The 23,581-nt window shown below is 45.6% G+C and overlaps 1 long non-coding RNA gene across 5 annotated transcripts; it reads left to right on the top strand.

The window, feature by feature from the left end:
• Positions 1–9,031: 9,031 nt before the first annotated feature.
• Positions 9,032–23,576, top strand: LOC120373797. Of its 5 annotated transcripts, XR_005585735.1 has the most exons (9): positions 9,032–9,337; positions 13,684–13,790; positions 14,007–14,138; positions 14,543–14,590; positions 15,890–15,970; positions 22,502–22,643; positions 22,751–22,864; positions 23,171–23,248; positions 23,523–23,576. It is a non-coding gene; the product is annotated as an uncharacterized LOC120373797 (long non-coding RNA). The 5 variants fall into 5 exon arrangements; XR_005585723.1 differs by having other exon boundaries at positions 22,502–22,864; XR_005585726.1 differs by having other exon boundaries at positions 14,488–14,590; positions 22,502–22,864.
• Positions 23,577–23,581: the final 5 nt, after the last annotated feature.

Raw genomic sequence — 23,581 nt, 5'->3', positions numbered from 1 at the left:
GCCTTGCAAAGGCATGTCTGTCTGTGCAGACATTGTGCAGCTCCAGATTACGTATGCAGAGGGAAAAGGGAGCTGACTGACAGAAGAGATTTACAATTCACATTGATGTCTCATAATTGTGCATCTATCTGCAGAACTGCTATGGAGCTCTTTAAGCCATTGCGCTTAGAAAGAGGAAAAATAATCTAACAACAACCCTGACCCTTCTTCCCCGCATTGGGGATTGGGGAGGAGAGTGTAATGATAGCTAGAGCTGGCTGGAAAATTTTCATCTAAACAGTTTTCTGTTGGAAAATGGCATTTCAACAACACTGAAATTTTTCACAAAAACCATATCCATTTTAATGAAATTTCCCATGAAAACAATTCCAAGTGAATTTATTTTCATTTTGGAAAAATTTGTGCAGGAAAAAAATTGAAATTTCATTTTACAACAAAATGTTCATTTCAAAAATAGTTTATTTTTATTTTTCTGTTATTTCATGACACGTCAGTATTAGTAGGACCATAATATGACATGTCATGCCAGGCACTACTTCTAGTGACATATTATATGACATATTAGAAAATCATAGAAATTGAGGTCTCAAAAGGACCTCCAGAGTCAAATAGTCCAGCCCCCTGCACTGAGGCAGACAAAGTATATCTAGATCATCCCTGGAAGGTGTTTGTCCAACCCCCTCCTGAAAACCTCCAATGATAGGGAGGTTTTGGAATCCCCAGGTAACCTGTCCCAGTGCCTAAGTATCCTTATAAGTAGAAAGTTTTTCCTAATATTCAATACCTTGCTGCAAACTAAGCCAATTAACAGAAACTAATGACATATGTCAAAATATTTTATTTTTAAGTCATTAAAGGCAGCTGCTACTTAGTACTGATTGAAATAGCTTAACTTATTTTCTAGATCAAAGTGTCTCCTTTGTGTGTAGTAATGAAACAGTTTGACACTTTGAACAAGAAAAGAAAATAAGCATTTGAGGAGCTGCTGTTTTCTTAAGTCAGCCTGGAATCATTTTTCGAGGGTACTGAAAACATGACATGTTATACTATGCACTACCGCTACGAAGATATCATGAAATAATGTAAAAATAATAAAAAGTAATTTCAAAATATTTTTGGACTTTTTAAAATTTATATATCCAATTTTTTCAAAATATCTTTTAATTTTTAATTTCATAGGAAATGTTTTAAAAATATTCATTTTTGTTTCAATTTGGAATGAAAACAAACTTTGAAATGGCAAAATGTTGCATGAAATAGAAATTCTGAGGTTCACCCAGCTCTAACAGCCTGTGACACACCCTCACACGCCACATCCCCATTTTGAATTGTTTTAAAGGTTATCTCTAAAGCTTTTTTCCTAAATACAGCACATGCCTTACCTCTGTTGGCTCTGTGAGCATGCATCACTGGCCATAAAACCTCCTTTGTTGCAGACACCCTTCAAACCACTTTCTTATCTCCTGTCAGAGAAGTTTTCTGAGGTTTCTAAACCTGCCCAGCCAGTAGCATTTCCTCCTTCACTCACCCACCCCAAAAATGAAAGAGGGCATCAGCCAGATTCTAGCCTTGCAGGCATACCACACATTAGTACTACACAGGTCCATTTCTCTTCACCCTAACCCCATATCACATATCCTTGGGGAGGAAACCTAACATGTGACAGATGGACACACACCCTCCCTTCTCTCACTCCACCCCAAGGCCTGTCTTTCTTCCCCCTCCAGTATGTGACCATCAAGTGGGGTGGGGGGGGGAGGCTGATTTCCCTGAAGGAAAAGCTGTTCTATTGTTTTATTAGCTTGAGATGCTGTAGTGAAATTGCAGCCCAGTAGCTCCACCTACTGGCTGATGTCAATCACAGCGTCCAGCCCAGCTGCCTAGAGGAATTTCCTGGTGGAAAAGTGGGATGCCAGTAAGTGTCTGGAAGCTTAAACCAAAGTAATAGTGGCCTGTTTTATTTTTGAAATAAGGAAAATCTGTTCATATGGGGCATATTACATGACATAGCGACTTGTAACTGGGAATCCACCTAGAACCTGTATTCATCACCTTGCAGACAAATATACTTCTGGGTTCCAACTCTGAAGAACAAGAGAACATTTTTATTCCAGGGCATGGTGCAAACCAAGGTCTAAGGAGGGGGTAGCATATGACACTAAGGGAAGGAGAAGCCTGCTGAATCAGAAATGACTGCTTCCCATTAGAGAACTCCTTGGTATTGCCCCCCTTTTCAACTCCCTTCCCTGGGACTGACTTTGGGTCACATCTTGAAGTCACATAAGCCCCCAGAGCAAACTTTTGGACCTTCTGATATCCCAAGACCCTTCAAAACCATGACTGCCCTGTGGAAAAAATGGTGTGGTGATCCCTTGGAGTGATCATCTTATTTGCATTTGATTCCTTCATTCATCTTCATTTCTTGCCCCTGGAAGGACATCAGGCAGCAAGAAGACTCAAGGATCCAGTGTCGTCTTATTCTTCTACCCATCTCTTTTCTCAACCTCTTTTTTTAAACAGAGAGAGTCTGTTTATCCTTGGTTTCCATTTTCCCAGGGGTTGCTGAAACAATGTGTAGGCAGCAACTGTCTGAGGCAGGAGAAATTGCTTTATTTCACCACAGAAACTAGAGACAAAAACTTGTGGTGGGTCACAACTTGTTCATTTTCACCCCCACACTCCAGCCAATACAGGGCTGTTCCCAGTGCTCTAGCCAGTCTGGTTTTATAATCTGAAGTAAAGGGGTTTCCACTCCTTCCTTTGGGAGACTATTCCACAGTCTAATAGATCTCAGCATTAGGAAATGTCTCCTGATAACCTAAATATTGCCTTCCTTTGTTACACCCCCTGCACAATCCTTCCTGCACAAAACTCTTTGTCCTCTTCAGTGTTATACTTTTTAAATATTTGTCACCAGTTGCCATGTTCCCCCTCCAACACCCCTGACTTGTCATTTGGCCAAACAGGCATATATATTCATTAGTAAAATACATTGTTAAAGGCGAGGTAAGATTTCTTAGCAGTACTTCAGACCCTTCCAGAATGTGGAAATTGGCAGCCAAAAACTACAACTGCTGAGAGCCAGGAAATGTCCCTCCATCCCCAAAAATCTAACTCAGCACCTTCAGTCAGCCTCCTATCGTCCTCCCTCCTTTCCCCCACAAAGCCCAACCCCCTCCCATAAGCTTCCTAGCCATCTTATCTTCACAGTTTCTATCTGACACCCACCTGAAAATTAAGATGTATATTAGGCAGTTTAAAATGCAGTATAAATGAACCAATTTGGAGGAGTAGTTAAAGGGAGGAGACATTTGGGGGAAAGAATGATTGGTGAAGTTGAACAGAACCTACACACTCCCCTTTGGGGGGGGCATTAAGGCACTATACATAGGAGAAACTCTCTGGTTACACGTCAGAGCCTTGCTTACACTGGCAAAAATGGGCTAATAATTTACGCGTGGGCTCCACTGTACTGCACAATGGTGGAAGCTGCAGGGTAAATAGGGTCATTATGTAACACTACTCAGAACAGGGTTAAGTAACATGGTGGTTAAAAATGGCCACAACTTATTACATTGATGTTCCCACCAGTACTACCACTGGGGAACCTGTTCCTCTGGTGAATTGCTGTTCCCGGTTTTGCCAGGGTAGATACAGACCAAAGGAAGAGGATTTTAGATTGTTTGACAGCATTACCAAATCTTTGCTACTATGAGAGCAGCGGATGGGGTGGGGTGTACGAACGGCAAAGGACCTGCATCAGGACTGGCATTCAGCGACTAGCAAGACATGCGAAGGTACTTTATCCCAATATAGAGAGAAACGCATCTCCTTCTGCGATGCTGGTGGTAACTTTGCCAGTCCAAGGAACAATGGTAATTGCTTGTTACTGTGGAAACTAGACCTCCAGAAATAACACTTATGAGCCAGCAGGGTCGTGGGAGAAACACAAGCTTACAACCTCCTGAAAACACATACAATTTGGCATCATAGATGATATGGGGTTCAAAGGAAAGGACCAAGTAGTTTCAATGTAACAGGAGCCCAGCAGAACCTTTGCTCCTCCCTTCAGCTTGAACCCCAAATGTTTTAGGTGGCTCAAAAAAAGTTCAGGGGACTTTTTAACTTAGCATTCTTCATTTCCATGGCTGCTGCTGCGCTTTCTGGTTTCAAGGGCCCCCCAAGATATCACAAGAACAGCCTCTCTGTGAGTTATTTGCAGCCTACCTGAAAGTGGGGCATTTGTTCCGTTGAGTTTTCCTGCCTGTGATAAAGTGACTCACCAGCTGCTACAATGCCTTGTGGCTAGGAGCAGCATTGCAAGGTTTTGTTCTTAGTCCTGCCACCCAGGTGGTCCTCTGGTGGTCCCCTTTTGCCTTGTGATTCAGACCTTTGACCAGGTCACCTTTGGTCTCACACCTTTCAGGGTAAACCAGAGTTTTCACCAATAGCCCCAGGCCCCGGCACCAGGTTGAAACTCAGTAGTTGTTCTAGCCCCTTGTGTTTGGGGTCTTCTGGCTAGTCCTCCCACTGAGGCTGTAAGGGAATCCAGTCCCTCCCTCTACCCCAGATTCCAGCCGAGGGATCTTTTGTGGCAAATGGTTAAGGTCTGTCTGGTCACACACCTCTTACTTCTTCCCTGGGCACCTTCTCCTCAGCGACTCGTACTCTCAGCATGAGTCTGACCCAGGGTCTAGCCTGAGTCTCAGTCCTCAAGGTAACAAAGGAAAAGAAACAAAATTAACAGAAATGAAGAGCTGTTCCAGTGTTTCAGTCCTACCCAGAACCTCCAACCATCTGTCCTACTGCTTTGTGTTCACACTCAACTTGAGGTATCTTGGCTCTCTGCCATGCTCCTCTGTAGGAGCTGAGGAGAGGCCTGTCTACCTGCTGAGGGTGGGGCCTACGGAACTGACCTTCTCCTTTTTAAGTCTTCTCCTCCAAGACTGACATGCTTCAGAGGTATGGGGGGGAGGAGTGCTGCGTGAGCCCAAAGCTGCTCTTTAACCCCTTGGTGCCTGGTGTAGGCTTTGTATGCCCCATCACACTGCCCAGTCCTACAAACCTAAGAGGCGGGGACAATTTGGGTGAAGTCTGAACCTTGGGGAACTTTTCCTAACCAAACCGCATTTGAGGGTCACCCGTTACCAATAAGAACAAGTCACTGTGGGAGGAGAAAGCTTGCAGGCAGAAAGGGAGAAAAGCAGTGAAAGATGCGGAAGTGCTGGCTGCCCACGCCTATGTGTGAGCTGAGCCTTCTCCCTTTGCGTGCTATTTTGCCCTTGAAAGGGAGGGGAGCGGATGGGGAAAAAGAGGTGAGATGTCACAGCCTTCTGCAGCTACCCACAGCTATTTTGTGATTCCCTCACCCCACACTCCCAGGCGTCCAAAGAACTCTACCGTAGCGCTCAAGCCCTCAGTGGCACAGTGAAGTGATGGGCAGCTGCATACCACATACACATGGAAGCCAGCTTAATCCCATGCATGAGGCGATGGGGAACAGAACTCCCACACTTTGGCTCCAAAACACTGTTCTACAGGAAGATTTCCTCCAGCTGCTATTAGCTATAGAGCTTATAACCTGCTTGCAGATACCAGAAAGAAAGATCTTAAAACAATTCATGCTTGGAAAGGGTTGATCATATGTGGCAGAGGGCAGTGGTGTGCATACGTAAGTAAGTGTACCTCATAATTTTGCAATCCTTACTTGCATTTACTATTGTTGTGGTAGCTTTGTGATCAGGGCCGGTGCAAGGATGTTTCGCGCCCTAGGCGAAACTTCCACCTTGCGCCCTCCCTCCCCCCCCCCACCCCCACCCTGAGGCACCCCCAACAGCAGTTCCCTCCGCCCTGAGGTGCCCCTTCCCACGTGCAGCTCCCCTCTGCCCTAAGGCGCCCCCCTTGCGGCAGCTCCCCACCCTGAGGCACCCCCCACCCCAGCTCACCCCTGCTCCGCCTCCACCCCAAGCACGCCATGGCTGCTTCACTTGTCCCGCCTCCCAGGTTTGCGGCACCTAAGCTGATTGACGCCGCAAGCCTGGGAGGCGGGAGAAGTGAAGCAGCTCACCCCTGCCCCGCCTCCTCCCCGAGCACGCCGTGGCCACTTCACTTCTCCCGCCTCCCAGGCTTGTGGCGCCAATCAGCTTAGGCGCCACAAGCCTGGGAGGCGAGAGAAGTGAAGCAGCCATGGCGTGCTCAAGGAGGAGGCGGGGCAAGGGTGAGCTGGGGCGGGGAGTTCCCCTGCGTGCCGCCCCACCCCTTACTTGCTGGAGGTGGGCCTCCTTGCACTCTCCCGCCCCAGCTCCCTCCACCTAAATGCCGGTGGCGACCGGGGCAGCCAAAGATCTGGCTGCCGCGGTCGCTGCTGAAGAAAATGGCACCCCCCAAATCCTAGCGTCCTAGGCGACCGCCTAGGTCACCTAAATGGTTGCACCGGCCCTGTTTGTGATGCCTCCTCCACCTTCTCCTAGTGTTCATTGAATAGTCCCAGCCACCTGCAGACCAAGTGGCTGTTAGCCAAGACAGTCACCTCACTTGCCTTATTGAATATTTACTTTGAAAATGTCAGAGAGCAAAGGTTCATGGGGGCAAAAAGTTAACCAAGAAAGGTCTAGGGATTGAGGCTGATATCTGGGATCCTGTCTGCCCTGGGCTTTTACCCCTACTAGAAAACCATGCTTGAACACATTTCCAGCCTGTTTAAATTGGATTCTCTAAGGATATGCAGCTGGAGTGTGTGAATGGCAGCTCACGTAGGTGTACCTGCACTATCTGCACTCTAGCTAGCTCATTAAAAATAGCAATGTGGACGTCATGGTGCAGGCTTCAGCACCAGCTGCACAAGGGAAGATGGACCCCTGGGGGTTCATGCGGGCTTTTGTACCCTGAACTGCCACATCCTCACTTTTATTTTTAGCAAGCTAGGTAGAGTACAGCAGCGCAGGTACGTCTACATGAGTGCCAAATCAGATGAAAGCTGAGGCCAGCTTCTTGTTTCCTCCACACCAGTCTGCTCATCATTTAGTCTGGATGAGGGAAAGAAAAGAAGGGTCTGAGTGTCTGCATCAATACAAGTACAGGTGTGGCTATATAGCTATGGAAAGTAGTGTAGTGTTTGTGATTGCACCCACAATGTGCTAGAAGCTTCCCAAATGGAAAAGAAGGTATTGTCCTTCCCCTGAGATACTTGCTATTGTCATTATTTATTAGTATTAGTCACTCACACATAGGCCCAACTGACATCAGGGCGCCCCTATGCTTGGCACTGTACAAATACATAGTAAGAGATAGTCCCTGTCCCAAAATGCTTGTGATGTAAATGGACAAGACAGACCAAGGGTGGAAGAAAAGTAGTATTAGTATTCCCATTTTACAGACTGGGAGTTGAAGTACAGAGGGATTGAGTGACTTGTCCAAGGTCACACAGGGAGGCTGTGGCAGAGTCAACATGTCACAGCCAGGTCATGGGCAGCCAAACCTCGTAGTCAGAGCCAGAGTTCACGGTTGTGACACAGGAGTCGAGTCAGCTGGGTCAGAATATTGGGAGGACAGAAGCAAGAGAGAAACTGGAGATCAGAACAAAGAGTCAAGAACCAGAGTCAGGCCAGATCAGGATACCACGGGGTCAGTGGCAGGAGCCAAACTGTGCCAAGAATCACAAGTCAGATGCCAGGAGTCAAGCCAGGTCAGGAAGCACAAGGCACATAGTCCAGAGCAGGGTGGAGCCCAGTTGTTCAGACAGGTTCCTGTTGCTGGTTTAAGTAGGGCCAGTGGTTCAATCAGTTGTTCTGGGACCCCGCCAATCGGAACCCAGGGGCAGAGCCTCACACTGGGGCTGGGCTTTATGGGTCCCAGGTAAGCAGTTGTCAGCTGGCTGTCAAGTGGAGCGTTGGTGCATGGCTGCTCCTATATACTCTGCAGGCCTGGATTTGGACCTGTTGGTCATGACAGAATAGCTGAGCCTAAATCTCCTGAGTCCTAGTCCAGTGCCTTAACCTTGAGATTATCCTTCTTCTCACAGTCTAAAGAGAGACTGAGGGTAGCAGGAAGGGGTGCAATGCAATTTAAATTAACAACATATTGTAGTCAATGTGGCGATTGGCCACATCTCAGTAATAAAAATTGTATTGACAGTGTCTGGGGGTTTGGGGGGTTGGGGGTGCTTGTTTTTAATATTTGTATTTTTTTAAAAGCTGAACAGCAAATTTCTTTCATTATATATATATATATACACACACACACACACACACACACACACACACACACGTTGCCGGCTCAAAGAGCCCGAGGCGGAGCAACAGCAGGGTTTGTTGCCCGGTGTGCGTCGCACTAATTAACACACCAGGGTGGAGAAGCAAAACCAGGTTTATTTGAGCCCAAATAAGGTGCCAGGGAGAAAAAGCATTCTCAAATCCTGCACACCCACGCGCAGGCGGGGTCCCAGCATTTATACCCCCCTTGTTTGTGTAAGCCTTTTGTTTGGTTTTCCCCCTCACCCCTCCCTTCCCAACAGCAGTTACTTTAAACATTACATCTCAGCGTGTTAGAAAAGTTCCCATTCGCATGCTTATCTTTGGCCTTGTTGGCCCAGGCGCATGTAGACTTTTCTCCCCCCTCTCCCCCTCCTCCCCGCCGCTTTTGCTGTTTCAAACTCCTGCATCTGCAAGCTGAGACAGCTGACAGTTACACATTTTGCTTGCTGTCTGTTAGCATCTTAGGCTGGTTAAAGTTCACAGCATGGAAGACCTCTGGTTCACTCAGGCCTGCAGTCACAACTTTGGTTTACTTAGGCCTAGTGACACCAACACACACATACACACCCACAGAGAGAAACCTGTTTAAGACACCAAATCAGTTGGACAATTATATGGTGACTTAAATGTGATAAAGACATTTTCATATTAAAACCAATAACTGAAAAACATTTCCTCCAAGGCTCAGCTGCTGGGACCCAAGTTCAAGATTCTGGGTTTCCCTGGCAACAGGTGATGACATCACAAGAAGCTAAGCAAAACATAGTCCTGCAGTGCCCCCTGGGCTGCTGTCATGTTATCAGTGGCTGCTGAAGACACATGGAGACAGATGACTAAAGGAGGAAGTTACCCAAAATTTAAAATATCTTTTCTTTAAAAGAAAGGGGTGGGGGAGAGAGAGGTTAGTTCTAAGGGCTCACACTGGTTCATTCATGAAGATCACTTTCCAATGCTTTAGAACCACACAGCAGTTAAAAAAGAAGAAAAATGAAAAAAAAATTCCTGAGGCAGCAGCCACATCATCTTTGCCTGCAGAACCCCACCCCTACAAATTCAAAACATTGCCATGGTGACAAATTTCAGCTGTAAGTATGAGAAACTGTTTCTGTGTGAAAGCCATTTTTGTAGAAACATGAAAAAACCATAATTAACCCCCACCTAGCAGTTTACCAGCATTGTTGCCAAATATTCAGAACTAGATTGGCTTCTCAGTTTAGGAATGGGTAACATGAGTGTAAATAAACTGATTTTTTTTTTAAATCGTGGATTCTACTAACTGAATTTACCCCTGTAAGTTACTATAATACTCTGAGATCTACAAAAAATATTGTACCATGTGTTCATTTGCTCACAAATTACTTAGAGTGAATATTAATGCCTTATGACTTAGAGAGCATAGATCTAACCTGAGATGTGATTGGAAATCTGAAAACATTTTAAATCAGATTCTCAACTGATTTACACCAGAGTTAACCTGGAGAGTTTCCTCTGCAGTCAGTGGAGTTACTCCAAATTTACAACCGTTGCACAGACATCAACTCTCAATAATCTAGGAGGAGCTAAATTGTGCTCAACTATTCATGCATTCACATAGCCCAAATTATATGTCAGCTAATGAAAGACACCATAGCAAAGGCTCTCAGCTCCCATCCTGGGTTTCACAGGTAATCAGGGTGAATTAAACTAGCATTTTCTTGTTTGTGCACAGTCTGAGTTCTGCATTAATACAACTCTGCACGAAGTCCTCCCACTAATCTAATTCCTCCCAGAATCACAAAAGCACAGCTGTGTCTTCCAGTAGCCGCATAACCATGGAGTGTACTGCACAGTGCTGGGGATAGATGGGGCCAAATCCTCAGCTGCTATGAATTCAGGTAACTCCATTGAAGTCAATAGAGCTGAGAGGCTAGCCCCATGAAGACTGTCAATCAGTTTTTCTTCTCCCGCTCAATCTCATGCTGAAGTCGTAAACCTGCATTTGTAAGATCAGAACTCATTGCCAAAGAGATAGTGGTGTGTCTGATTTAGCATTATGGCTGCTATGGGATTGAATGAGAAGTGAGGATGGGCTCGTGAGTGGGAAGAAAGTCCATGCTTTAAGCAACACATTTCTTATACAGGGATAGAAAAGGGGAAATATCATCCCAACTCCCTGCTGGGTGTAAATGACATGGCAAACCAAACGCTTGCTCCCGGCTTTGTCTTACTGTGTCAGAACAGCATGGAAATTAATCTTTAATCTCATCTCCCCACAAACCCCACATAGCCACTCAGTCATGCACCACTCTCCAGTGCAGGTGTCTACAGTGTCACCAATACCATATAGAGTGCTATGTTCTATGTAGTCCTCTCACAGTAGCTACGCCATGGTACAGATATTTTTGCTTCAGACTCCATTAACAAGACACGTGCCCCACATTCAAATCACAATATTGTTTTATTTCCCTTTAAAAATGTCCTTCAGTAGCCATTAAAAACTAGTGATTACAATTCATTAATCATGTAAGGGGCTTACAGGAAACTGGGTCACAACCCAGCTATTGTCCACAGAGCTCCCCAAATCCACACAACTGAAGTTCAGACCTTTTACTGCTAACAGAGGAGTTCCCTGGATGCTTGCTGAGAAAAATTCTAGCAAAGTCAGCAGCCTTTTTGTATCTTCATCAAGCAGAGGCAAATTTGTCCTTGAGATACCTCATGGGGTGAAGGTCCTTACTAAGACTGTCTCACTGCCTTAGGCAGTGTTTGCACTGAAACTGAATGTTAAGCAGAGGCCAGTATTTGGAGGGACACTCTCCAAGGAAAATCCCAGACTACTGTGGGAGAATGAGGGGCATTTCCCTCTGAGCCAATGCCCCATTATAGTGCTTGGGAAACGGGATCATATTTTTTAATTAAAATATAAAACCTTACAGCTTGTGGACGTTAAAGATCCATAGTAAAGATGATGTTTTCCAGAACAGTAGAGTTACTTCCAGTAATTTGGTCAAATTCCAATTTGGATAATTACATTCTTCTTATCTGAAATCCACCCCTCTCCCACCATTTCATTTGGAGAAGTTATTATTCTTCACTTCCTGTCTTAAACTGTTAGATTCAATAAGTATGTAAAAGCAGCAAAGAGTCTTGTGGCACCTTATAGACTAACAGACGTTTTGGAGCATGAGCTTTCGTGGGTGAATACCCACTTCGTCGGATGCAAGATAAGTATGTAATATACATTAATATATCTACAATGTTCTAATGCAGCCCCCAAATTATTATCAAGGAACTATGTTCAAAGTACTGTACAAGTATTAATCAATTCATCCTCACCATACTCATGAGAGGAAGAAAGTAAGTTTTATTCCTGTATTTGACAGCTGAGGAAACTGAGGCAAAGAGATTTGCCCAAGGCAAGTGACAGAGCCAGGACTGGAAGTGAAATGTTTCTTAACTCTGTGCTCATCCCTCTAGCCTCTCGGCCTCCACAATTACAGCTGTAAAGTTGCTGGCATGGAACTGCTGCCTTATTCCCACCCTCCTGCTCCCCACCTCCCCCGTTTGACTGTATGTATAAACAGGGAACAATTTGTAAAGTGCTTGAGCATCTTTCCAGGTAAAAGTTGCTATAGAAATGTAAACTACTGTGGGTTGGTTTTTGTTTTTTTCTAATCATTGCATCTTTCAAGTCCTTCTCCTCAGGAAAGTTCGGAAATTAAAAATCTAGAGAAAAAATAACCTTACCATAAAAAATATATATTTTATTCTCAAACTTGAGGCCTAATTAGTTAGTTCAAGTCAGAGGCTGGTCACTACTATTTTAAAAAGCCACAGTATCCCCGCACATAAGCCAGGAAGCTGGTGAGAGGAGTTAATCCTGTCTAATCTGTGTTCTCCCAGGAACAGAGTTGCTAGCAGGGCCGGCTCCGGGGGTTTTGCCGCCCCAAGCAACGCAAAAAAAAAAAAGCCGTGGTCGCAATCAGCTCTACCACCGTGGCTTCAGAATTCGGCAGCTGGTCCTTCGCTCCGAGAGGGAGTGAGGGACCCGCAGCCGAAGAGCCGGACATGCCGCCCCTCTCCATTGGCCACTCCAAGCACCTGCTTGCTGGACTGGTGCCTGGAGCCGGCCCTGGTTGCTAGGTGTCTGACCAGGCTGTTAAAAGTCTGGTTGGCAGCACAGTGGGGATGGCATACTCCCTACCCAATTCTGTGTGGCTCCGCCTCCCAGGAAGCAGCCAGCATGTCCCTCCTGCTCCAAGGCATAGGGGTGACCATGGGAGCTCCGCACACTGCCCCTGCCCAGAACACCAGCCCCTCAGTTCCCATTGGCCAAGAACCACAGCCAATGGAAGTTGCAGGGGCAGTGCCTGTGGGCAAGGGCAGCGTGCAGCAGAGCCCCCTGGCTGCCTCTATGCCTAGGAGCCTGAGGGACATGCTGGCCACTCCCAGGAACTGCCTGAGGTAAGCACTGCCCAGAGCCCATACCCCAAACCCTCTTCCACACCCCAACATCCTGCCCCAGCCCTGAGCCCCCTCCTGCACCCCACCTCCCTCCTGGATCCTGCACCCCCTCCCACACTCCGAACTCCTTGGCCCCAGCCCAGAGCCCCCTCCTGCACCGCAAACCCCTCATCCCCAGTCCCACATCAGAGCCTGCACCCCCAGCCAGAGCCCTCACCCCGTTCTGTATCCCAACCCCCTACCCCAGCCTGGAGCCCCCTCCCATACTCCAAATCCCTCAGCCCCACCCCCAGCCCAGAGCCCCCTCCCACACCCTGAACCCTTCATTTCTGGCCCCACCCTGGAGCCCTCACCCCTCCCACACCCCAACCACCTGCCCCAGCCCAGTGAAAATGAGTGAGTGATGGGGGTGGCAGGAGAGCGAGCAACAGAGGGAGGGAGGTGGAAAAGGGGCAAGGCAGGGGTGGGACCTCGGGGAAGGGGTGGGGCAGGGGGCAGGGCAAGGGTGTTTGATTTTCTGCTATTAGAAAGTTGGCAACCTTACCCAGAAACCATATTTGTAAAGGTGCCCCTTGCCTTAGGTATCACGTAATTTAGAGATGCAACCAACACCAAGCTATTTTCAATAGGCTAAGCCTCTAACCCAGGCCATCTACTTGTACTAAGAATATTATGCAGGAAGGAGAGATAAATAAACACGTGACTGAGGTGGAAGGCTGCTCTCCAGCCCCGGGGCTCAGTGCAATAATTTCTTCCTCCCAGGGCAGACAGGCAGTGCCAGGTAGGTTTTCTACAAGGCCTGGTTCCGCAGATAGCAGTCGGAAGCTGCTATTAGCACTGCTCTTTCAGTTACAGGCCAGATGAAGGGGAAGCAAGGCCACCTAGAGATTAATCCAGCAGACCTTTTATTTAGTTGTAATACCATTATTTAACTGAGTCCAATTAATTACAGAACAGTAAACACATTTCACAATATTATGTTTTCCAGGAGCCATGTTCCCAAACCATAACCAGACAAACAAAAGTGTTTGTGGGGAACTGTAAAGGAGCACAATGACCTATAGCCTTTGCCTTTGAAAGGATTAAGGACCTAAGGTTTGTTCATCTTGTACAACCAGAAATCTGAAAGCAACATGTGGTTTTTACCTGACATATTAAAAGTTGCATGCAGATATTTTCTGTTTAAAAATGCATTGGTGTAAAAGTGGCACTTTGCCTCCACAAGTGACCTTGCATCTGGCAATTTTCACCAGTTTTTGGATTGAGCCATTCATTTCTCTTCATGCCTTACCAAGGGCCTTTACTCCACAGACTGAGGGAAGCAGCACCCTTTCCTTCCTCCTCCCTCTGCCGTGAAGTTGTCATCGGGGGAATCATCCCTATGTTTTGAACCTACTTAGAGACTGTCAGACCTGGAGCAGTACAATTGCCATTTGATAGCCAGTAAGTGCAAGAGCCCGGTGGCAGTAAAAGACAGGATAGAGTGAGCATGTCCTCCCCGCATTGACAGCCCTGAACATTCCACGTTCCTGAAGCACCAGACCAAGTATTATTTAAACTCATCCTACCCTATCAAAGGGGTGGGGTATATAACACTGACTCTGTTTACACTTGTGTTTTGTTCACAGCATACACACAGAGAAGTTAGATTAAAACAAATATTCTTAATGGAAGATTGCAACCTGACACTACTTGATTTCTTAGAATTCAGAATAGCACAAACCCGAAACAGAAAGACAAAGCACCATGCTCCCCAAGGCAGAGAGGCACAGCCCATTCCTCCTTATTCTAGGCTGTCTGTTTGCTGACTGACTGCTTCTAGGACCTGATTGCATACTTCCTTACAGAGCCCCTAGCTTGCAAGCAGGACCCAGAAAACCACGGAGGATTTAAAGGTACAGATAATTTTAACACAGTTTTCAATACATCACAATGTACACATATGCTGCCGTTCCCCAGGAGACTGAAAGTGCTCTTAGACAGGGCCGGCTCCAGACCCCAGCACGCCAAGCGCGCGCTTGGGGCGGCCTCCCGCGAGAGGGCGGCAAGCGGTTCCAGTGGAGCATCCGCAGGCATGCCTGCGGGAGGTCCACCGGAGCCGCGGGACCAGCGGACCCTCCGCAGGCACGTCTGCAGGAGGTCCACCACAGCCGCAGGACCGGCGACCGCCAGAGCGCCCCCCGCGGCGTGCCGCCGTGCTTGGGGCAGCGGAAATCCTAGAGCCGCCCCTGCTCTTAGAGAAGTGCCAGGATCAACAACGGAATGTGGCTATTCAAAACATCTTAGAGCTCAAACAACTTGTATGAATATATTTATAATGCTCTTGCTTCCTTTGAGGTGGACAGGGACCTGATTCTTAATACTGGACAACAGAATCAGAGTGGTATAGACTTCACTCGCCAGTCAGGGGACACTGTGTGACTGAATCTGCTCAGTTAGAAGCTAACTGGAGATGGATGCGGTGCAGAGCAGTGATGAAGCAGAGAATAATGACACGTTGCCCTCTGGCTGGCAAAAGGCCAGTTACAAAACTCAGAAGTTCAAAACTCAGAAGACAAACCAAAACAGTCTGTGACTCATTCTCAGCCTCAAATGCAAAGTTAAATCTCGTGCATCCACCCCAGGCCACAAATGTACTTTGTGGCATTACTGCTAGTAGCATCATGTCCCAAAAGGAGCAGGCAACGTACAAGAGAAAACACCAGGGGCAGGGATAGCCAAGCCTCCCTACCTGTTTCCCAGTCATGGAGCATGACTTTCAGACTAAGATGTGTTACTCTCCGCTTGCCAGTGGCCAATTGGCCTTAGACCTACCTTGTAGGTCCACAACCCCAGGTGACCCAGCCTACTTAAGACTGTGTTCCTGTGTGCACCCAAATGTATACATCCTACATCCAAACACTCAAGTCCACATTCCCACACAGTGTACACTTAGGTGTGTATCTCACCCACTTACGCAATACAAACCATAAACACACACAACCTATATCCACTATTACCAATAGGGTGACCAGGCCGCAAGTGTGAAAAATCGGGACAGAGGTGGGGGGTAATAGCCTTCTATACAAGAAAAAGCCTCAAATATCGGGACTGTCGCTATAAAATCGGGACAACTGGTAATGCTAATACCATTTTGTGTTTGAGTCCCAACAGCTTAGAATCTCAGCTCTCATTGTTTTTTAAAAACTGTCTAGCCCTGATGACTGCAGAGAAAAGCTTGAAAATGCAACCCTAAACATTCCAACACCAGAAGGAAAATGAAAAGAACCCAAAAGGTATGTTTTAAATCTCACACTTTTAAGCCAGTCACCTGTTTTGTGGGGATATGACATGTGATTTTTGAATGCTTGTGGTTGGCAAGACTGTTATCCCTACACAGACTCTCTCCCACACACACCAAAAATACACATGTTCAGGCATACAGAGTCACTCTCACGTATTAAACTCCCTGAGAGAAAGGCCTTCATTTAGCTTCCTGTTCTTCTGATGGGTTCTGAAGGGCGAATACAGGTAAATAACATCCCAGTTTATGGAGCAGGTAGTGTAAGACCTGAACCCCACCTGTTTTGTGTTTCTTTTTATTCTGTTTACTTTAGGCCCCCTCTAAGTCAGCCACCAAAAGAGGTGTGCTCCTTCTCCCCACTCCTCAAGATTTGCAGTCCTCCAGGAAGTTGGCTTAATGGTAATTTAAAGATTAAAAATCATTTTTTAAAGTAGTATTTGCCTATGTCACTAGTAACACCCCAGGTTATTAAAAATCTCTTGTACTTGATGGTATTTGTTTACTCTGGCACTTTACTATGCTAGAGCAGTGAAATGACACTCTTAAGTTTCATGTCCTGGTTCCCCTGCACTAATTCAGTGCAGTTGTGATGGGATTCCAACATGGCCTACATTTATATGTGTGTGTGTGTGTGTGTGTGATATTTTAAACACATTTGTAGTTGAATGTTTTGTTATTTAATGAATGCAAGCACTTTTATTGTTCAGTTTGATGCCTTTCCTTTTTTTAAACACTAAACCTAAATTTGGATCCTAAATGATTTGAAAGTCATGCCACCAAATGACTGGTTAATGTACTGCCAAGATCAAAGCTAGGCAGGTTCCAGCTGGTGATAGAAGAATGAGTAATAACATAGTAACCATCAGGATTTCAAATGAGACAAAAGAAACCAAGTGAATGAAATACAGGCCAGATAAAAAGCCTTAAAATGGAGAAGACAAGACTCCACTATGGTCAGAAAGGGTGGAAAGAGGAATACGTACACTGGAGAAGGGAGTATGTTAATTAATCCTTAGAAAGCTGTCTAGTTTCCAGGTGATGGACCCTGAAACCTAGGTTTCAGATATTCTGCTCTCAGGGCTTGTCAACACATAAGACACTACAGCAGCACCAGTGCAGCAAAGCTGCTCTAGCACTTCCATGAAGACGCTACCTAAGTTTCTCCCGGCGGCATCTGTAATCCACCTCACTATCTACACTGTGGGTTAGGTCAGTTTAACTGCATTGCTCAGGAGTGAGGATTTTTCACACCCCTGAGTGACATAGTTATACTAATTTCCTAGTGTAAATCAGGCCTGAGTTACTCTAGTATACATGTGGAGTAATCCCACCAATGTCATAGGAGTTTCTCTGCATTCACATAGATCAGGGGTAGGCAACCTATGGCACGTGTGCCGAACACGGCACACCAGCTGATTTTCAGTGGCACTCACCTGGCCACCGGTCTGGGGGGCTCTGCATTTTAATTTAATTTTAAATAAAGCTTCTTAAACATTTTTAAAACCTTATTTACTTTACATACAACAATAGTTTAGTTATATATTATAGATTTATAGAAAGAGACATTCTAAAAACATTAAAATGTATTACTGGCACGCGAAACCTTAAATTAGAGTGAATAAATGAAGACTCGGCACACCACTGCTGAAAGGTTGCTGACCCCTGATATAGATTCTGATCTCAGCTACAACTGTATCTTGCTGTGTGTTCTGAGGGCTGGGAGGGAATGACTGATAGTAGTAGGAATGTTCCAAAACTTGGAAGAGAATTAAACGTGTGTGAGAATAGCAAGAGAATTTGATGCCTGGGCTGGGAAATTGGCACTTGTCTGACATAGGGGATTGCCAGAGAGCACAGCAGCTCTGTGCAGGGGAGTCAGAATGACTTTTGAGGGAAAGGATAGAGGGGGTTTGGCAGTTTCAGGGATGTCGGGACCAAATATTTATTGGAGCTGGTTGACAGAAAGAGATCTGCTCTTGGTGCTTATCAAGAGGGAAGAAGGCCCCAGAATAGATTCACAGCTGATATGGAGTTAGGTTATAGGACAAAGTAGCTAGTGAGAACAAGTTAAAAAGTGGAAAATTTTCATGGGAAGGAATTTGCAGAAAAAAATCTGTTTATGAGAACTGAAACAGAATTCATTGGCTTCCCAGATGCCCACCTGGAAGGCACTTGTCTTTTTCACTTTCTGCCACTGGCCAGGGAGTTGTCATTTCAGTTTCTCTAATGGAAAATCAAAAATGGTCAGCAAAACCAAAACTTTCAACGGGAAAGTTTCAATTTTGCAAAATGGGCAAATCATTCCAGCAAAAAATTCCTGACCTCCTCTGGTATCCTGCTTACAGCATTAGACAATACCTGTTGACAAAAACACCCTATCGCATGTAGGCAAACACTTTTCATAAAGCGGTCACTCCATATTAATCCTCTCAGTCCTTGTCCTCAAAGGAAACATGCACAACTTTGTACATGGGATGAGCATGGGAACTTAAATTCATAACCCTGCTAAACACTAAAAAACATGGACTCAATAGAGAGACTGGTTTTATGGCTCATTACAACAATTTGTAAGACCCCCTGATGAGCTCTGCAAAGCTCGAAAGCTAAAGTTGGTCCAATAAGAGACCTTGTCTCTCCCAGTACCTGTGGGGGAAGTTAACCCATCCCCCTCCACCATGCTTCTCTCAACTTGCGCAATGTTGTATTCAAGATGTGAGTGTGTGGTGAATTTCTATGCCCTGAAGCATGATGTTTGATTACATGTTGTGGCACACATGGGGATGCTTTTTAATAATGAATCTGGACCTGCCAGAGTGATATTTTCCATACCCTCAGATAGTTCACCCTACCTGCCTGCCAGGGTAGGAGAGCCTATCCACCTAGGGAAAGAGGGAGAGGCCCTTTCCAATAGTCTAACAGCTTACACGTAAGGGTCTTTAAGAGACAATAACAGAGCAAGTATCTTTAATGGCTCTAGCCTGTGCTTCTTGGGAGCATCAAAACCAGTTTGAATCAGGTAGGTCACACTGAGGCCTGGTCTACACTGGGGTGGTGGGGATCGATCTAAGGTATGCAACTTCAGCTATGAGAATAGCATAGCTGAAGTCAACGTATCTTAGATCGAATTAAAATTACTTACTTCGTGTCCTCACGGTGCGGGATCGACGGCCACGGCTCCTCCGTCAACTTTGCTTTTGCCTCTCACGCTGATGGAGTTCAGCAGTCGATGGGAGAGCGATCTGGGATTGATTTATTGCATCTACACTACATGCGATAAATCAATCCCCGACAGATCGATCGCTACCCACCGATCCAGCGAGTAGTGTAGACGTACCGTGAGAGTAGCAGAGAGTCACACAGATACTCATGCAGAGCTGAGCTTGCTTGGAGAATGCAGGTATGTCTATGCTGCAGCTTCAGGAGTCTGCCTCCCAGACCAGGTAGACAGACATGCTAGTTCTGCTCAAGCTAGCATGCTAAAAACAGAAGTGTGAATATTGCTGCATGGGCAGCGGCTCAGGCTAGCCACCCAAGCTTGGACCCACAGACTAAGGGCTTGGCTACACTTGAAAGTTGCAGCGCTGGTGGAGGCTTTCCAGCGCTGCAATTAGTAAATGTCCACACCTGCAAGGCACATCCAGCGCTGCAACTCCCTGGCTGCAGCGCTGGCTGTACACCTGGTCTGGTTGGGGTGTAGCGATTGCAGCGCTGGTGATCCAGCACTGCTCGTCAAGTGTGGACACACACCAGCGCTGTTATTGGCCTCCAGGGTATTAGCAGATATCCCAGAATGCTTTTAACTAAATTACTCTCTTTGTTTTGTTATGCAGCCTCTCTTTGTTTTGTTGTGAACTCGGAGCTCCGGAGGAGCTCCGTTGTTCCCGGAGCTGCTTATCTAAAAAACAAACACAGCTCCTGTTTGCTGTGATCAATCTGTACCTGGCTGTGAACAATCAAATGAGATAATGAGGCAGGCAGGGAGTGAGTGTTTGCTTGACAGAAACGGGGCAGAGGGGAGAGAGGGAGTCCGTTGGCTGCAGGCTGTTTGCAGTTAAGAGTTAAGGGTAAGGGATCAGGAACATTTTCTGATTTTTCAAGGCAGGAAGGTAACACACAGTGTTGGCTCCAAAAATCCACTCTCTCTCTCTCGCCCGCTCCCTGTCACACTACGCCCCACCCCACCCCTCTCTTTTGAAAAGCACGTTGCTGCCACTTGAACACTGGGATAGCTGCCCATAATGCATCACTCCCAACAGCGCTGCAAATGTGGCCACACACCAGCGCTGGTAGCTGTGAGTGTGGCCACACACCAGCGCTGTTCCTACACAGCTGGATGACCAGCGCTGTAACTCCCAGCGCTGCAACTTTCAAGTGTAGCCAAGCCCTTACACTCAGGTAACCAGACCATGCTGCCAGCCCTGCTGCAATGTCAACACTGCTATGGAATTAGCACAAGTCTGTCTACCTGGGCTGGGAGGTATGCTCTCAGCTGCAGTGTAGACATACCCTGTAAGGCCTGGTCTATACACAGTTTTTTATACCAGTGTAACTATGTCAGTTAGGGCTGTGATATTATTTACCAAAATAATTATGCTGGTATAAGCCCTAGCATGGTTAAAGGTTCTTTAGAATGGTAGATCTTATTCCCCTTCCTAGATGGGAATACACTCTATCATTATAAAGCACATCTATACCAGTATAACTGTGCATACGCTAGGGCTATGTGTGCACTACAGTTTCCTGTCAGCATAGCTATGTCAGTCAGGAGTGTGCAGCGGTATGATCCTTGACCAACATATGATCTTTGATCACTGCTGGCCAAAGTCCCTAGAGTAGATGCAGCTTAACATTCTGGTTCTGTTCAGCTCCTGTAAGTTCAGAGGAAAGCCCATCTAGTTTATATTCTAGCAAAGCATAAGATTAGATGACACATGTGTAGGTGGCCAGTTTTACCATTTTTTTCCCTCTGCTTTGATCCAAATCCTGAATCAAAAGACTTTGTTTTTTAAAAGCTGGTGAGCTATATCACCAGTCACAGGTTCCTAACTGAAGGAAATGCAGGTGCCCAAAACCCAGTCAGACCTATAGAGTTGGTATATAAAGGGTAGTGTGCCCAGGAACTTGTGGAAGAGTTATGTGATTCCACCCTGAGACAGGTAAAGGCAAGAAGAGGCCCAAGTGGGTGCATTCAGAGCACCCAGAAAGTGGGTGAGCCCCCTAACTGTGACACCCTTATAGCATTAACTTAGCTTGCATAGCTATACATGTTAACAATGGCCACACCGTTATACAAAGTTATACTCTTTTAAAATTCCCCAAAGTATTTGGAAAATGCTTCTTTTGTCCAAATCACAGCATGGCCATACAGGTGACCCATTTCTCATTTATGCTCAGACAAGCTCCATCTTTTCAAAGGAATTGTCTCCCTGTTTCTAGGGCTTTGCCTTTCACTTATGTTCATAAACATACCCCATGTCCCCTCCACTGCTCCTCCTTTCATTCCAAAATAAACTTGTCAAACAGTAGGCCTTCTCCTGGAGAAAAAAAGAGAAAAGCAATTTCAAAGAAAACATCTTTAAAAACCTTTTTGGTTCTCTTTGATTTCCATCTCTGGCAACCAGCACAGCCATTAAAGGCTGTGAAATGGGACAGTAAATTACCTAGTCAAGATCACAACAACTAGCAGGAGTCCAAGGCCAGGTCTACACAGTGGGGTAATGCAAACTATGGGATATGATTTCTAAAGTGCACTAATGTGTGTCGTGTTAATTGGACCATGTATACCCTGTTGGTGTGCACTAAAAATTCCCTAGTGCACTTGAATGTAGTGTTGTTTCAAACAGCACTATGTTAAAGCGCACTAGGGAACTTTTAGTGTGCACCAGTAGGGCCAGTTAGTTCACTTTACAAATCACATCCCCGTTGTGTGTATTACCCCACATGTAGACAAGATCCAAGAAAAATTAAACAAAATGGAGAAAGGAGGAATAATTTTTCCCCAGTCATAAAAAGGATAGAGTATCAAGAAGTTATGGAAGGGCATTAAATTGGACAGCTTAGGGGATGGGAAATTGGGATATAGAGCCTTTTATCTCTAATATCAGAGGGGTAGCCGTGTTAGTCTGGTTCTGTAGAAGCAGCAAAGAATCCTGTGGCACCTTATAGACTAACAGACGTTTTGCAGCATGAGCTTTCGTGGGTGAATACCCACTTCTTCGGATGCAAGCAGTGGAAATTTCCAGGGGCAGGCAGGCAAGCAAGCAAGCTAGAGATAACGAGGTTAGATCAACCTTGTTATCTCTAGCTTGCTTGCTTGCCTGCCTGCCTATCTCTAGCTTGCTTGCTTGCCTGCCTGCCCCTGGAAATTTCCACTGCTTGCATCCGAAGAAGTGGGTATTCACCCACGAAAGCTCATGCTGCAAAACATCTGTTAGTCTATATGGTGCCACAGGATTCTTTGCTGCTTTTATCTCTAAGTAACTAATTCCAATTCTGATCAGATTTACTAAAAATGTATCTACAGATACCTGTAGAAAATGAGATGGGAGTCTCAGCCCAGTTCTTAGTGAAACGGATGTCCTCATAAGACATACAACAAATGGCCCCCTTGATCTTGAAGTATAAGAACTAGAAGAAACTCAGCAAGAAGCTGACTGAGACCTTATGTATCCTTTTCATTTATTTTAATTATAAAATCAATGTAGTGCTGGTGAAAGAGTCAGACTGGCAGGCCCTGAATAATGAAGTCCTCTATTTTTACTGGACACAACAGGTGGAATATGGGCTACAACACTGCAAGTTTCATAAGCCACTGCCAGTGTGCTTCAACCCTATCCCAGAGGGACCATGTGCCCCGACCCGTCTCCTGAGATTGTCAATTTTGATGGTGGGTCTTTTGGGCTATGTAACTCAGTTCTACCAGGGAAAGAAGTAAGAATCACCAACTTGTTTTACGCAGTCCTCCAAACAACCATCAGATGCCTCTCACGGAAAGTCTCTCCCAACCTTTAGCTAGACTGAAACCAAAGACCTTGTGGTAATAAACCCTATTGCATTCCCAATCTCCTAATCTGCATAGTGCCCTGAAGAGCCTTTCTTAAAAGATCATGAAGTTTAATACATTATTGAGCAGATCTGAGTTACTTTTCTACTTTCTCTCTGCCTGATTTCAGTGTTGATTTTTCACTCTTAGTGGGGACAATTCAGTGCAACCTCAATGACTGTTGAAGATATAAGATATGTGAAAAGGAGAGAGAAGGAAGACATCCAGGTAAATTCAAACATGAATTTAAAATTACTTAATAAAAAATGTGAAAGGATTTTTTTTAATGTGATACTTTTTTTTTAGTCTGATTTTTCCTGTTTTCTGTGTATATATATTTTCCTACTGTATCTTCCACTGCATGCATCCGATGAAGTGGGTTTTAGCCCATGAAAGTCTATGCTCAAATAAAATGGTTAGTCTCAAAATACATCCACACTACCCACCGGATCGGCAGGTAGTGATCGATCTATCAGGGATTGATTTATCGCGTCTCGTCTAGATGCAATAAATCGATCCTCGAACACGCTCCCCGTCGACTCCAGAACTCCACCAGAACGA

Source organism: Mauremys reevesii, linkage group 1 (assembly GCF_016161935.1).
Source record: "Mauremys reevesii isolate NIE-2019 linkage group 1, ASM1616193v1, whole genome shotgun sequence".
Classification (NCBI taxonomy): Eukaryota; Metazoa; Chordata; order Testudines; family Geoemydidae; genus Mauremys; species Mauremys reevesii.
The sequence above is the reverse complement of the archived record's forward strand: the minus strand, read 5'-3'. Positions and strand labels throughout refer to the sequence as shown.